The sequence below is a fragment of the Equus caballus genome, chromosome 6 (assembly GCF_041296265.1).
Source record: "Equus caballus isolate H_3958 breed thoroughbred chromosome 6, TB-T2T, whole genome shotgun sequence".
Classification (NCBI taxonomy): Eukaryota; Metazoa; Chordata; class Mammalia; order Perissodactyla; family Equidae; genus Equus; species Equus caballus.
Window position 1 is genome coordinate 75,524,057 of NC_091689.1, and position 15,983 is coordinate 75,540,039.

Sequence of the window (15,983 nt, forward strand, 5' to 3'; positions counted from 1 at the left end):
ATAGGACGAGTACTTGTTCTCCTGGAATTATCTAGCATAACCCGAGGTCTGTCTGAGAGGGACTGTGCACTGCCAGCACTGGGATCAGAGTGGAAGGGACTCCTGTAAAACTTACATTTTTTTAAGCAATTGCTGGAGGTAATACATTAAATACTATATAAAATATATCCTTTGCTCAGAAGTTGCCTTTTCATCTAATTCTGTTTTGTTTTTAATGTGGAGCTAATGAGGTCTGTACTAATCAAAAGTGCTTATTCTAAGGAAAGAAGCAGATTTAAAAGCAATAAATTAAATGCAATAATAGATAATCCCTGGCACATTGTAAAACACTCAATAGCTAATAATAAAACTAATCTTAATGAGAGCTAGCAGTTATTGAGCACTCAGTTCCAGACATGAATTGTCTCAGTTAAACCTCACAATGACCCTATGCAATAGGTATTTTTATTATCTCTGTTTTACAGATTAAGAAACTGAGGAATAGAGAGGTTTTGTCACTTGTCTAAGGTTACATTATAATTCAACCTCTATTTTCAACAATAATAGAAAAGGAGTTGAGCTATTAAATAGTGAATTCTAGTAGTACAGTCTGCTCTTAGGCTAGCACAGATTTGATTGATGGTTGATCCTGTTACTCAATCACCATATGTCTGTTAGGCTTTCTTTGTATTTTTATTGGTTTTTTTTTGTTTTTTGTTTTTTTTTTTTTGGTGAGGAAGATTAGCTCTGAGCTAACATCTGTTGCCAATCTTCCTCTTTTTTTTTCTCCAGTACATAGTTGTATATCCTAGTTGTAAGTCATTCTAGTTCTTCTGTGTGGGATGCTGCCACAGCGTGGCCTGATGAGCGGTGTATAGGTCTGTGCCCAGGATCTGAACCCACAAACCCTGGGCCACCAAAGTGGAGTGCATGAACTTAACTACTTGGCCACAAGTAGAAGCTATGTGAAAGAAACAAGAGACGGGTTAGTCTAGAATTTATGTGTATTTATCTTAACTAAAATTCAAAGTGATTCTTTTTTATTCTTAGATGAATACAGTATCCCATATCCTTATGTAACTCTCAAACTCTTTACCAGTATACCTCATTTTTGGTGGAAAAGGATAATTTACTGAGAGGACATGTGAATGGCGCCATTTTTTTTTTTTTTAAGTCCAAAGCAAGGGACAAATGGTTTAGTTCTACACATTAAAAAAAAGTCAATCGCGGGGCTGGCCCCGTGGCCGAGTGGTTAAGTTCGCGCACTCCGCAGCAGGCGGCCCAGTGTTTCGTTAGTTCGAATCCTGGGCGCGGACATGGCACTGCTCATCAGACCACGCTGAGGCAGCGTCCCACATGCCACAACTAGAAGAACCCACAACGAAGAATACACAACTATGTACCGGGGGACTTTGGGGAGAAAAAGGAAAAAAAAAAAAAATCTTTAAAAAAAAAAAAAGTCAATCGCCATTTATAAAAGATGTATTACTAATTTTTATGACATATGCCATTTGAACTAGTGAGCACCTTGAGGCAGCAATGTATATTTGGAGGAAAATCAGTTCTTAGAGCAAATGGATGCAACTGTGCTTTTGTGGTTCTGCAGGAGGCACTGTGCTGTCTGAGACATGGCCTCATCCTTTGCAGGGTGGGCATGATGGAGCCATAGGGTGCAGAAGGGACAACAGACACACAGATATCACGGTTGACGAGTTTTCTATCAGGATGGCTGATGGTGGAGAAGAACCCAGGCTTATTTACGCTGAATCTCATTTGCCCTGGGGGTTCCAATGTGTTCTGGTTTGTGGATCTCTCCAGGAATATTGGTCTAGAGCCATTCCAAAAAGGATTTCAGGGATTTTCTATGATGGCTAGACTTGTGTTCATATATTTTAGAACTCTTTTCCAAACTGGGAAGCCTTCAGGCCTATAATGAGAGGGTTTAGTGTTTCAGAGAGGAAGAAAGGAGTTTCCTTAGAATGATTTGGCCTCCCCTCTCCCCCCACCAATTTTAAGATTAGGTGTAAATTTAGGCTAAGCTGCAGTCCCTTGATCCTTTGTTACAAAGAACAAAATTTCTAGGTTTATCTGACCAGAACCTCAAGAGTTTTAGCCAGAACTGACTTGGTAAGAGTCAGGTCGCCCGCTCCTGGTTTTCTCCTGGTTTTCTCAGTACGGTGAACTCCCTCCAGTCTGCGCTAACTGTGGCTTTAGCCGTCAGTGGGGATGCAAGCTGAGAGGCAGGCAGATGGTGAGGGAAGGAGGGCAGTTGCTGTCTGCGCTAAAAGGGGCCGAGGCTCAGACAATGCATCATCCTACCTCCACCGGGAAAAGTCTCCCCCACCTTTGCTTCTCTCTCCACCTGTCTACCCTTCACAGCGCCAAACTGCTGCTTACCTTAACTTCTTTTGGTCACCAAGACAAAACTAAGTTCATCCTTCTATAAATGTTTGAGGTTGTAGGTGAGGATTTTGCTGCAGAGAAGGTTCTGGTCCTGGGCAGAGTTTCACATCTAGACATTTTATGAGCATCTTCCTTTTTATATGGCAGCAGACTAGATAACCTGAAGCCTGTCCTACTACAGAATCCTTAGAAATGCTGGAAAATATAACACAACCTGATAGACTCTTAAAATGCACAGCTGAGTTTACCCAAAGGTAAGAAAAAAACCCAGAGGCCAAGAGGCAGTGACTTAGGGACTTGAGTTTTAACTCTCATGTCAGGATCAGAAATGAGGATTTGGGCTCCTATTAAGTGAGAAATTGAAATAGAAGCCCCCACATTAGATAGTTCTGCAAAGTGCTGCAGAGAATGGGTGGGCCAGGAAACATGTAACCACTAGCATGGGCAGCATTTAGGAAGTCTGTCTGACTTAGGTTGGTTTTGGGTGGCAAAAAACATCTCCCAGGAAACTCACAACCACAGGCGGGGTTTTCTGGTTTTAATATACACTTTCCTTTGGATTTTAGAACCCCCAAAATATCTCTGGCTGTTCTCCATCTTGCAGGTTTCCACTGCTCTCTGAAGCCCCCCTAAATAACTTCCAGAATTCCTCTGGTTCATTATGTAGAGCAATTTAGTTCCCTTTCATTGCAACTTCTGTCCACTTTGATTTATCTGGAACCTTTCCTTTCATAATTAATGCATTTTCCAATCAAAGGACCAATCCTCTGAGATGAATGTTGCTGCCGTCTCAGAACAGGATGGGGCTGCTGCCACGACATTTGGGTTTTGTGTTGTTTGTTTTTAAAATATCAAGTGTCCTTTTTCCTTTCCTTTAACTCTATGTTGAATTAACTATCTCCTGGGAAAGAATAGGGAAAATACTGAAAGAAAAAGTGGCAAAGCAATCACCTAAGTTAAAATTAGGGTTCTGTAGGAATCCTGGTCCAACAACCTGCTGCGTTGTTTCACTGAAGCCTCAAGAAAGTGACCCTAATAGGAAAGAAACATGAGACCCTTGTCTTCCACAGGGACGGACTTGACTGGATTAAAAATGATTCTAAATAAATATTCCTGCAGTTTTTTTTATTTCCTCTCTGTTCAACTAGGTATCCTAGAGCCAATCTATTTATCAATTCTCTGTTGGTAGAGATGAAGAGAGGTGTGCCCCAAAGCCCAGGTTGAGGTCTTTATGACTAGAAACTAAATGAGTCACATAGGGCCGGGAAGGGTTTTTGGTGTTTGGACGCTTCAAACCCTTTTTGATGTTGTGTTTCTGAAGAACTTCTTAGTCATGGAATTTTTATAGCATTCAGAGTATAAAGCGTTAATTTACGAAAGGCTTGCCTGGTCTTTTCATATATTGCAATTCCCCAAAGAAAAATACACGTATAATGCATAGGGAATGAAATGGTGGGAGGACAAAGAGGAGACACCATGGTCGAGGTGCATAAAAAGATTCCCAAAAGAGGGACTGGCCCGGTGGCCTCGCAGTTAAGTTTGTGCACTCTGCTTCTGCAGCCCAGGGTTCACTGATTTGGATCCTGGGTGTGGACCTGCACACCGCTCATCAAGCCATGCTGTGGTAGCATCCTGCATATAAAATAGAGGAAGGTGGGCACAGATGTTAGCTCAGGGTCAATTGTCCTCAGCAAAAAGAGGAGGATAGGCAGCAATGTTAGCTCAGGGCTAATCTTCCTCAAAAAAAAAAAAAAAAAAGATTCCCCAAAGAGCCACTTGATGGCAGCAAAAGGCATGTTTTCAGCACTGGTTGCCTCAATGTATCAGGTGGCTTTTCTCCGAAGAGAATCTTCCCTCTTCTGGATTTCTGCAACTTGGTATTGAAATATTTGCCTTCCTAGTTGTTAATGGACTTTTTGAAGAAATCCACATAGCAAGCTCTATAATAAGCACTTGTTATTTTGTAATGCGCTTGGCCCCTTTTTATGTTCTAAAACTGGCTTAAATAATAGTATATATATACACGTATATGCACACATATACATCTATATGTTTATAGACTTAGTCCAGTATTACAAAGATAAGTATTTTGTTTAGCCCTGAGGAAATTAGACACTTTACTCACTTATAAAAAGTCCTCTGTGAACTGGAATAAATTTCAAAGACTGCGTATGATTTAGGGCAGGATATGAAGAAGCTGATGTTTCCTAGTGTTAATCACAAAGAAAAGTTTTATTTTTCTTGATGCAAAGCCTTTTCCAGAGAATTGCTACAAATATTAATTAATGCATCAGTATGTGTTAGGTATTACAGAGACAGAAATTAAGAAATAGGACAAAGTGGTTCAGGCAATTTTGAAAATAAGTATTAGTGTTCATTTTAGGACCTGAAAAAAATGAAGGTGAGAATGAATTGGTGGGTATAATGGAAATGGAATAGACTCTGTCTTTCTCTTCTGTTTCCTTTCTGATAAGTTTTAGTGAGAACTGATGTAGAACACTCATTAAAGGTCTGAGTGTGGTGAACACACTCAAAGAGTGTGATATGGGCCAGCCTGGTGGTGCAGCGGTTAGGTGTGCACGTTCCGCTTCGGTGGCCCAGGGTTCGCCAGTTCAGATCCCAGGTGCGGACATGGCACCGCTTGGCAAAAGCCATGCTGTGGTAGGCGTCCCACATATAAAGTAGGAAGATGGGCACAGATGTTAGCTCAGGGCAAGTCTTCCTCAGCAAAAAGAGGAGGATTGGCAGCAGGTGTTAGCTCAGGGCTAATCTTCCTCAAAAGAAATTTTAAAAAAAGGTGTGATATGATAAGGGCGATTGGTCTGGGGAAGGCAACAGGAGGGAATATTTGAAATGGACACTTTCCTAAAACCTAAAATGCATGGCTTCTATGTACAGTGGCAGCAGCAAACACCAGCAAGGATGAATAGGAAAAATAAGCAAGTGAGAGACCAGCACAGACTTGTCTATGGGCCGGATGAGATTGCCCAGGATCTAATGCTTTTTAAAGTTCATATGCATAGCTGCCCTAGGCGTTAGTCTCTCAGACTCTTCTCTTTTTTTTGTTGTTGAGGTAACATCGATTTATGACATTATATAAATCTCAAGTGTACATCATTATATTTCAACTACTCTGTAGCCTACATTGTGTTCACCACCAAAAGTCTAGTTGCCAATGATCAATACTCTGGTCCATCAGTGTGTCCACACATGTGGTCAGAAAAGACTCTCTGATTTATAGCTTCAGTTTCTGCTGCCAGAGATATAGGTTTCAGCACATTATTTTTCCCACAGCTGAATTTCCCTTTAATGGAAAATATTCAGGGTGAAATTTCACTGCAGGCAGTACTTTTTTCTTTACTAAGTTTACTATTTTGAAAACCATCACTAATGCTTTCAGATTCCTTACTCAAACTTTTTTCCTCTTTCTAGTCACCACTGATTTAGAATTAGGAGCCCTGATACATGTTTTTACTGTTAAGAACTGAGATTTTCACTTGCTGTTGCTCTTCAAGTACAAAGTTGGTTGACCTGCTGCCATTGTTTACACTGGTAGTGTCGTCCTAAGGAAAGAATGTGTATGTGTTTGTTTTTAATGGTGCTAAATTTATTTTGAGAAATGGCAAGAAAAAATTGAAGTAGTCTTTCATGATGTTAAACTATACCGTTTTTGCATGATCTAAAGTGACAAAATTATTGAAGAACAAAGCTATCAATTTAAATTGTAGTAAATGAAAAAAGAGGTATGATATGATTTTCAAAGGGATGGGTGTATAGGGATGGGGACAGGATGGAGGTCCTGGACGGGATTCAGGAGCTGGGGTGGGGAGAAGGCTTAGCTCCACGTCTTCATGAAGCCTGGAAGTACTTGTGTCAAATGCTGAAAAGCTTGATTGGCTGCTAACACAAGGCTGAATGCAAATTCTGCTGGAGTGGTGCTTTAAATAATTTGTTGGCTTCACTCTTAATTAGGCTAAACATTGACTTGCTTGTACGATTAATTCACAGTAATAGCACAATTAATTACTAAGGCTGGGAGTAAAGGGGGAGCTGGTTGCTGAGAATGGGCTGATGAGAAGAAAAGCTGAAATGAATGGCTGACTCTGGTCAAGAGGGCTGACCCAGCAGGGCAGCCAGAGAGGCAGGGAGGCTTGGTGAGAAAGGAATGGAGGGAGGAAAGGGAGGGAGGGAGAGAGGGAGGAGCAAAGAGAAAGAAAGAGAGAGAAAAAGAGAGAGAGCTAGAGGCTGTGTAGGAATAGGGCACAGTTTGCTGCTTTTGATACTATTGGTTTCGCGTGACTTGGCTTTGATAAACGTAACATACTGCAGCATATCCAAATGATCACAAATTTACTGTTAGTATTGCCTGATTGATGAAGTTTAAAACATTAATGGAAAACACACTGTTGCATCCTTATTACTCTGTGGGAGTGCATCATCTGTCCAGAATCCGCATTGATTTGACACACGTAAGAGGTGTTCTGTGACCATTGTTCATAGTTGCTTATTTCACTTCTCTCATTAGTTTATCAGCTTGTTACAGAAGAAAAATTCCAATCCAGGAATCAAATATCTGGATTTTAGCCCCATCTTAACTATTTCACTGGCAAAAATACCTTGGAAAAGTTAGACAGTTTCCTTACTTTTAAGACATGGGTTGTTGTTATAGGGTTGTTATTAGTATTACTAGTATCAACACCATCATCAGTATTATTAACCTGGGGAAATTCATACTTCTAAAGTGGAGAAACAAACTAAAGATTGCTAACGATCTCGGTTGCTTTTAGTTTTGTTTTGTCTGGAAGGCAATGTGGTGTAGTAGAAACAGTATCTACTTTCGTCCTGACACCCTTTAGCTATGTGACCCTAGGTTAAGTTCACTTTCTGAGCTTCAGTTTCCTCAAGTGTAAAATGGGTTATTAGAACCTATTTTAGGGCTGTTTGACAATCAAAGACAACAATGTATGCAAAGCAATTGGTGTGCTGCCCGCTATATAGTGAACTCCCCACAAATGTTAGTTGCTATTATAGTAACAGAAAATATATATTTTAGTTTCTTGAGCACTTTAGCCCTCAATAAATATTAGTTGTTGTAATAACAAGAGTAAGTACTTTGGTCATATAATGAAATGATGTAATTTATGGTGATGATCTTATTACATTGTTATCATACAACTATAATAATTATCAATTTCAAGCAAAAAGCCCAAATGAATGCCTTGCACCAGCAGGTCGTCAATAAATACTAATTTCCTATGCCATAATACATAATTTTAAATATGCTTGACTCATGGAGTGAAATTAACACATGGAATACACAGCATCTGGCTCAAATGCTATTGGAATGCATCTTTATGAAAGTACATAAGCTGTCCCTTGTTTTATTTTTCATCAAGGAAAAGTAAATACGGAAACCTAATATAATACTTAATGAGAGTCCAGAAGAGGAAATCAAACATATGCTGTTACTAAATGATTATTTGCTGATTTCTATCTTTTTGAAAATAGAGGGAGAATTTGATGGAATTACGGATGACGTCATGCAAATTGATGACACAGTGGTCCAAGTGTGTGTGCAAGTTTGTTTGTATCCATTATCTAGAGACTCTATAATAATGGATATCTTTAAGTTCCATCTCAATTCTTTTTTCCCAGTGGTGAACACAGAGGAAATAATTACTTTCCAGACATGGAAAATTGATGTATATGATAGCCCTAGGCTTAAGGTTTACCAAAAGTTACATGGTTTAATCAAATAAATTAGGAGACGGCCCCGCACCAGCTGAGAAGATGTCATTTCTCTGACAAGTTATCCCTTTTGTAATCTATTAATCCCATAGTTATTCTTGAGGGATTGATGGAAAACAGTAAACAGAGTTCTATTAATCAAATATTTCATCATTCAAATGGTTCACTGTTAAAGTACCATCCATTGCGGCACAATAGTATACACCACTCTGGATGCTTAGTTAGGAACATCTACGACCTCTTTTACTCTGCTTGCACCAGGTCAGGAGGATAATGCCGTTTTCATGGTGGAAAGAAGTGAATTTGTCTGGGCTTTCCTCAAGGAGAGAATCACATTGGAGCTGGTTAATTTCTCTCTATTTTACTTTCCTTTAGGCTACTACCGGGGCACCCTGACAGTCTACTTTTTTTTTCTAGAGAAGCAGATATGCATAATATATTTGATTAAATTAGTGCCGAAAGATGTGGAAGAGCATAATAATTGCAAAATTGAAATTCCGTAGAAATGGGATACTCAAAGACCGATCCTGATTTGTGTAACATATTCAATGAATACCCTTACCTAATTAAAGGATATTTTACATCCTTTACGATAAAAGATCAATAAAATAGAAACAAAATATGAAGAAAGAGAGGACATATTGGATTTTGACTTATATTTTGTAGCCTACATAGTTTAATTCTCTCTCTCTAAAATACATATTTTAAAAGATTAGGAGGATGGTACCCAGGTATGTTGCAGAGCAAAAGATGTTCAGCATCCTGTGCAGTTAAGAGGAAAGAATCTATATATCACATATAAAGTGCTTGTATTCTTTTAGAAAAAATATTAATAGGTTTCTTTGCTTCCAGATTATCCATATACCATCTATATATGCATATTATGTTGTTAATGTATTATAAAATATATATTATATTGAATAGTATATATTATTCAATATACTGTTATACATATGTATGCATGTATGTGTATTTATATAAAATGTACATTGTTAGATAATTAAATTTATTAATTAAACCATTTTACTTTTTTGGGGGGAAGATTAGCCCTGAGCTAACTACTGCCAATCTTCCTCTTTTTGCTGAGGAAGACTGGCCCTGAGCTAACATCCATGCCCATCGTCCTCTACTTTATATGTGGGACGCCTACCACAGCGTGGCTTTTGCCAAGCGGTGCCGTGTCCGCATCCAGGATCCGAACTGGTGAACCTGGGTGGCCGAGAAGTGAAACATACGAACTTAACCGCTGCGCCACTGGGCCGGCCCTAAACCATTTTACTTTTATTAGAGAATTTGATGTGCAAACTTAAAGCTAAGCATCCAAAATAAATCACTGATGATAAAGTTATGAGTAACTACACAGAGATAAGAAGTTGCAGCAGTGTACTAAACCTTACAGAGGCATCTTAATTGAATATGTAGATATACATAAAACTGATAAGTCAACAAGATTTCATAGGTCTTAAACCAGCAACAGATGTGATATTTCTGTTGGGATCGTGTCAAATTAACACAGGGCTTAGCGAAAAGGAGAAAGCTAAGCTAGAAAATTTCAGCTGCTTAAACACTGTAAGCATCTGGAGAGGGTGGCCTTGATTATCCACTTCACTACATCATCAAAAGGGGAGTCAGTTTAGGGTAAGTTTATGAAAATTCAATGACTTAAAATAATAAAGAAGCTAGATTTGTGTGCTCATATGGTGAATTGCTTCTAGAGAATTTACTTATTACCTAGACCCTTGCGGCTTTGCGAGGATTCTGAGTTAAAATTCACAGCAGCCATTTTTCCTTATCTTTCTAGGAACAAGGTCTCAGACAGAGCCAGAGCTATTGACACTGTTGATCTCTCTTGGCTCAGGCCTCATTGATTAAAAAACATTTTCTGAGGACCTACTTTGGGCACCAATCACCAGTTAGAGTTTAAAGATCAAGCAAATATCCAGAGCTGGTGCAGGAAGCAAGTCACAGACACATTTTGTCATAGCCAGATGATGAGTGATGATGGGTTGCAAAGATAAGTAAGAATCTGGGACTAGGAGATCCAAGTGAAGGTTGGCAACTAGAGGTTACCCGTAATGGTTATAGACTAAACTCATAGATTACTTAAGAATCAGCAACACAGTAGAGCTAAAGTCAGAATTTAGTGAACATTGTGAACCCTCTCCCCCAGCCTCCTAAATTTTGTGTACAATATGAGGGAGTGTAAGAACTCCATGTTGAAAGCCACTGAAGTAGATGTCTCAGAATTAGGACATTAAACAGGAGGCTCCAATAATAAGATCTTAAAACTAAGATGTCAGTCAGAATAGGTTAGAGTCTGTCTCAGTAACAAACACATCCAAAAATTTCAGTGGCTTAAGACAACAATGCTTATTTTTTGCTCATACTACATTTTCATTGTGAGTCAGCTGGAGGCTCTGCTTCAAGTCATCCTCTGGGATCGAGGATGATTTAGCAGCTATATTATAATGTTGCTAGTTGTTCTTGGCAATCTCAGAGCAGTAATTCAACATTTTGCCTGGAAGGGACGTATATCACTTCTGCTCACAACTCTTTGATTAGAATTAACTGTTTGGCCTCACCCAAGCACAAGGGGGCTGGGAAGTACCATCACACAACGTACCTGGAAGGAAGAGAACCAAAAACATTTCATGAACAACCCTTCTGACTACCACATGGGACCACTCCTACCTCCACTAGGAAGTGATTATGTACTTTCTGGTATCCTACTTTTCCTTCCTGTCTACAGTGCCTTTAACATCCTTCTCCACCTTCTAACACACAGTGTCTTTCTTTCTATGAAGGAAATATGTAGAATGATTTTTAAAAAATTGTCATAACTCGGGCTGGCCCCGTGGCCGAGTGGTTAAGTTCACGCGCTCCGCTGCAGTTGGCCCAGTGTTTCGTTGGTTCAAATCCTGGGCGCGGACATGGCACTGCTCATCAAACCACGCTGAGGCAGTGTCCCACATACCACAACAAGAAGGACCCACAACGAAGAATATACAACTATGTACCGGGGGGGCTTTGGGGAGAAAAAGGAAAAAATAAAATCTTTAAAAAAAAAAAACTGTGATTCAACATAAAAGGCCGGGATGAATTTCACATCAAAATCTAATTCTTATTCAGTTTTATATGGTAATAATATCAAATGGCCAATCAGGACATTAAGAGTGCAATGATTGATCAGAGGAGTAATCTCTTTGATAGCAGGAAGGAAAGGTATCAAGGTTAGTTAGCCACTGGATCTATTGGTGGCTAGTATGCTCTGGTTCATTTCTTTTTATGGCTATTATACATTCTGATTTGGTGACTACATCCATTCTGATTGGGACTTCTCATGCCCTGTCTGTTATAAACACTTTGAATATCATCCCTGGTTAGTGGAAATAAATTATTTAAGTTAGTGAATTCAGGAGAAAAGCACAGGTCAGCAGAACCTAAGAAGATACGGATAAAATGTATAAGTCAGAGGAATTATGAAATGTTTTACCTTCTTATGTCTACAAAATTGAGATGAGTCAAGAGCACAGTTGGAATTTGATCAATTAGAATAGAGGATCCAACTGAGGCTGAACTTATGCACTCCTCCTGGTTGCCCTGGCAACAGGGCCCCCTTCGTGCTAGTAACATTAGAGTGTGAGTGAAGTAATAATTGGAAGTACAGAAGTATGTGTTCAAATCAACTCCTACTTCTGGGAAAGTTAGGGGAGGAGTTTGCTAAAGGCAAAGAATGAGGTCATGAGAGGGGAAGAATTTGAATTTAAAAAGAAAAAGAAAAATTGAGCCTGAGCTTGAAAGCTTCTGGGCATAGCACTGCATATATCAGTGTTCCTTCCCTGACTTTGGTTGAAGCCAGGGTAGATGGTAAATCAGGTGGTTGCATATCTGCATTCTCTCTTCCATCATAGCCCAGAAAAAGCACTGGACTGGGAAATTGTGAGCTGTGTAAATTGGCTTGGGTTAGAGTCATCTGCTGTGTGGCTTGCTCTGCCACTCTTACAGTTACCCAGGAAGTTCTCATTTGCCCAGAAGGGTCAAGAGGGGGTCAAAACAATCTTGCCCATATTTTTCTGTGAATTTAGTTTGCTTTGTTTTTAATGTTGTCTTTAGGTATATTTTATCCTTGCCAAATATATGTTTTCAAATTCTGCTCAACAGTCTCAGCCTTTTCTGCTTTGATCAAATATATGTTGCATGTGTACCACTGCTTGGAAGACTGAGAGATTGGGAGGAGGCAGCAATGAGCCTTTCACTCTTTCAATGCTACTTTTTCCTTCTCTGAACCTTTCCTGCTAGAAAAAGAAGAATATAAGAGGTGCTTCTTCTACTCCATTCTCTATCACTCCCCAAGTAAATCCCCAAAGAACCGGAATAGAAATAAAGAAAAAAAACCACACAGCGTTATCTAAAAATAGGATGATTTTGTAATTTATTATCCAAACGAGAACACTTTTGAAATTGAGAGTGCTGCTCATAAGAACACAGGAGAAAAGGCATAAACTGCGATGTGCAGGGCTAAGTGAAATATATGCCTACCTATGTAAAATGGGTAGGAGAGAATAGAGAGACAGGAAGGGAAAGAGGATCATCTGGGGATGTTCTAGAAGGAAATGCTGGACTTGATGCACGCTGGATATTCCTGGCCAGTTGTAATGAATTTGCAGCGAAGTTTAGTTTTTAATAGGGACCTTGAGATTATTTTAAGATTAAAGATCTCATTGCTCTTTTCCAGGAATAACCCTTATAAGGTTAAAATGTAGTAAGAATGAGTTACTAGGAAAAAAATAAAGTCATAGGAATCCAAATTCATAGTGAAGCCTCCGAAAGGGCCTTAGTGATGACCAAAGAATGGTCGTGGTTAAGGACTGACCGACCAATTTGATTCCATTATCTGCATCCATGACTCTATAGTGTAGGAAAATTAAAATCCGTTCCGTTTTGCTTGAGGCAAACTACCAAGCCCTGTTTTTCTCAGCTCAGATCCCAATAGGAGTAAAGAAGAATCCTTGTAATATGAGAAAATGAGTGTAACCGTGTGTGGTGGGCAGCCCCTGAGATGGTCTTAATGATTCCTGCCTCCTGTGTTCAAGCCCTTGTGTTCCCCTCCCCTTGAGTGTAGATGGAACCCCGCAGCTTGCTTCCAATGAATGAGATATGATAAAGTGATGCAATGTTACTTCCAAGATTAGGGCTTCTGTCTTGCTTGCCCTTCTCTCTCTGTTTCTCTTTCTGTCTTTCCCTCCCATCCGCCTTCCCTCCCTCCCTTCCTTCTTTCTCTTCCTCCTCGTCATGTTTCTTCTTCTTCTTCCTCCGTCTTCTTTGTCTTCATCTTCGTCGTCTTCTACTTCTCCACTCCATCTCTCTCTCAGAGCCCTTAGTAAGGAGGAAGCAAACTGCCACTTGGGAATAGTCTTATGGAGAGGCCCCGGTGGCAAGGACGCCTCATGGCAAGGCCCAGGTGGTCCCCAAACAACAGCCAGCAAAGACCTGAGGCCTGCCAACAGCCGCATGAGCGAGCTTGTAAGCAGATCCTCCCTCACTCAAGCCTTGAGAGGACTGTAGCCTCCGCCAATATGGTGATTGTAGCTTGTGAGAGACCCTGAGCCAGAGGGCCGGTTAAACTGTGTTCAGATTCCTGACCCACAGAAACTGTGATAATAAATGTTTGCCGTTCTAAACTGCTACATTTTTGGATAATGTTCCCCAGCTGTAGATACCTAATATACCTTGTATAGTGGGTTAGTATTTGTTATAAAAAGAAGGTAAATATTCAGCTCGAAAGACCACTGAAGGAAGGTTCAGTCCAGGCAACCTCATGCTACTCTGACTATAGGGGTAGCTGAGATGCTGCAGGATTTTTCTGTTTCTCTCTTTAGCACAGTACAGATTCTTAGAGTCCTCAGATTATAGGTGCCATCTACCACTTTAATTTAGGAGTAATGGTGTAATGCTCTTTCAGTTGGGCATGAGAAAGTACCTGTATTTAAAACTATTTCCAGACTTGGCAGTTTTTGCTGCAGCCTGCACACAGGCAAATCATTCTTAGTAAAATCACTTAACACTTCCTCGTGAGCTTTGTGCGACACATTGATTTATATGTATATATCCTTTTAGTCAGAAATGAGTTTGAATTTTACTTCAGGAAGCAAGAATTATATTGTAAGTGGAAATGAAAAAGATATGATAAAGCCCTTTCTGCTGGTAATGTCACAGCGTCCCTAATCAAAGAAAGCACAACAGAGCCATAGGAATATCCTTTTCCTTTGCAGAATGAAGCAGAAAATTCCCTTTAATGGTTTCAAGAAAAGATAGAAGCAGAATACTCTTTGTGATCAATGTCTGTTAGTGTGCAGGGCAGATTTATTATCATCCCTTTAAAAATTACTTTAAAATTACACCCCCACCCTCATATAAAAACCCTTGGAGGCTTCTGGCATTCACTTGGTACTTTTTCCATTCTGTCATTCTAGCAACTTGCCGATTATGCTCTCTCACTCACTAAGAGGTTTTAGCACCTGTCTCAGTCTTGCTCTTTGTCACAAGTCTGGCCATCATGCTGGGTATGGCTAAAATCCACAGGGTCCCCTATGACCTCCTTATCAAACCATCCAGTGGACACTTCTCAGTCTTTATTTTACTTGACTTCTCCCTCCAGCTCTTGGCACTGTGCACCATTGCACCATCCCTGCCTTCTTGAAATGCTCTCTATTGTTGGTTTCTATTTCCATGTACTCTTCTCCTCTTTTTATTCTCTCCTCTCAAGGTACTGCTTTTTAGTTTTCTTTAGGCTCTCCTTTCTCAGGGTTCTAATCGGATTTTCTTACTCTTCCAGGCTCGTTGTATGAGACCTGCCTTCCTGGCTTGATTGTCTTACAAGGGTAATTCTAAAATATTTATATTTACCCTCAATTTTTCTTCTGAGCTGCATATCATACTAACTACTGTAAATATCCATTTGAATGTCTTAATGATATTCAACCTCAAAAATCCAAAATCAAACTCTTCTCACACCCTATCCCCCACCCCACTAGCCTCCTGTGTTCCATACCAGTGAATGGCACTGTTATCTAACCAGCCGCTAAGGCCAGACACTTAGGTATTGTTCATTCTTTCTTGCTCTCCCTTATCTCATACAGGAAGTAAATCACAAAGGCTCTCTGATTCTACCTGCTAAGTATCTCTCAAATCTAGATGGATTTAGGTCTATCCTCATTGCTATTCCCCTGTTATTTCTGCCTTGGGTTTCTCCAATAGCCACCGTTTCCCATTCATTCTCCATGCTGTGGTGATTCCTCTAAAACACAGATATCCTTGCTTACAACTCTCCCGTGGATTTTCATTGTCTTCATAAGAAAGTCCAAGTTCTTCCCATAGCTTATAAGGCTCGAAATAATATGGTCCCAGCTTACCTCATTATTCTGCTCTTCATTACTTTTGCCCAAAGACCAATTTCCATTGGAAGTGAACTTCCTTTATCTCTGTGAATAGGACATTCTCTTTCTCACCTCTGGGTCTTCAGATATGTCCTTCTACCCCTGCATCCCATCACTTTTCCACTGCTCTTCCCCTGGCTAACGTACACCTATTCAGGTCTCTGCTTAGACATCACTCCCTGTGGGAAATCTTTCCTAACAGTTACAGGTCAGGTATAATGTTCCTTCTATCTATTCCCATAACACCATGCATCATCCACATCATAACAGTTACCACACTGTGTTTTAATTGGCTTTTTACCTGTATCTATTTCCCATAAAATTATGAGTTTTATGCAGACAGTGTTACCAGTGCTCACCAATGTTTTGATTCTTCTCTTCTTCCTGAACACAGAGAAGATTTTATTTGTGTATTTC

General features: G+C 39.9%; 1 protein-coding gene and 1 long non-coding RNA gene across 14 annotated transcripts in view; one reads left to right on the forward strand and one right to left on the reverse strand.

Annotated features, from left to right (window-relative positions):
• TMEM117 (transmembrane protein 117) overlaps positions 1-15,983 on the forward strand; it is a 432,585-nt gene that overhangs the window by 88,957 nt on the left and 327,645 nt on the right. The gene's annotated exons all lie outside the window — the stretch shown is intronic.
• On the reverse strand, positions 10,476-11,747 carry LOC138924792 (uncharacterized). Its single transcript, XR_011440047.1, has 2 exons — positions 11,624-11,747; positions 10,476-10,753 (listed from the first exon to the last, which is right to left on the reverse strand). It is a non-coding gene; the product is annotated as an uncharacterized lncRNA (long non-coding RNA).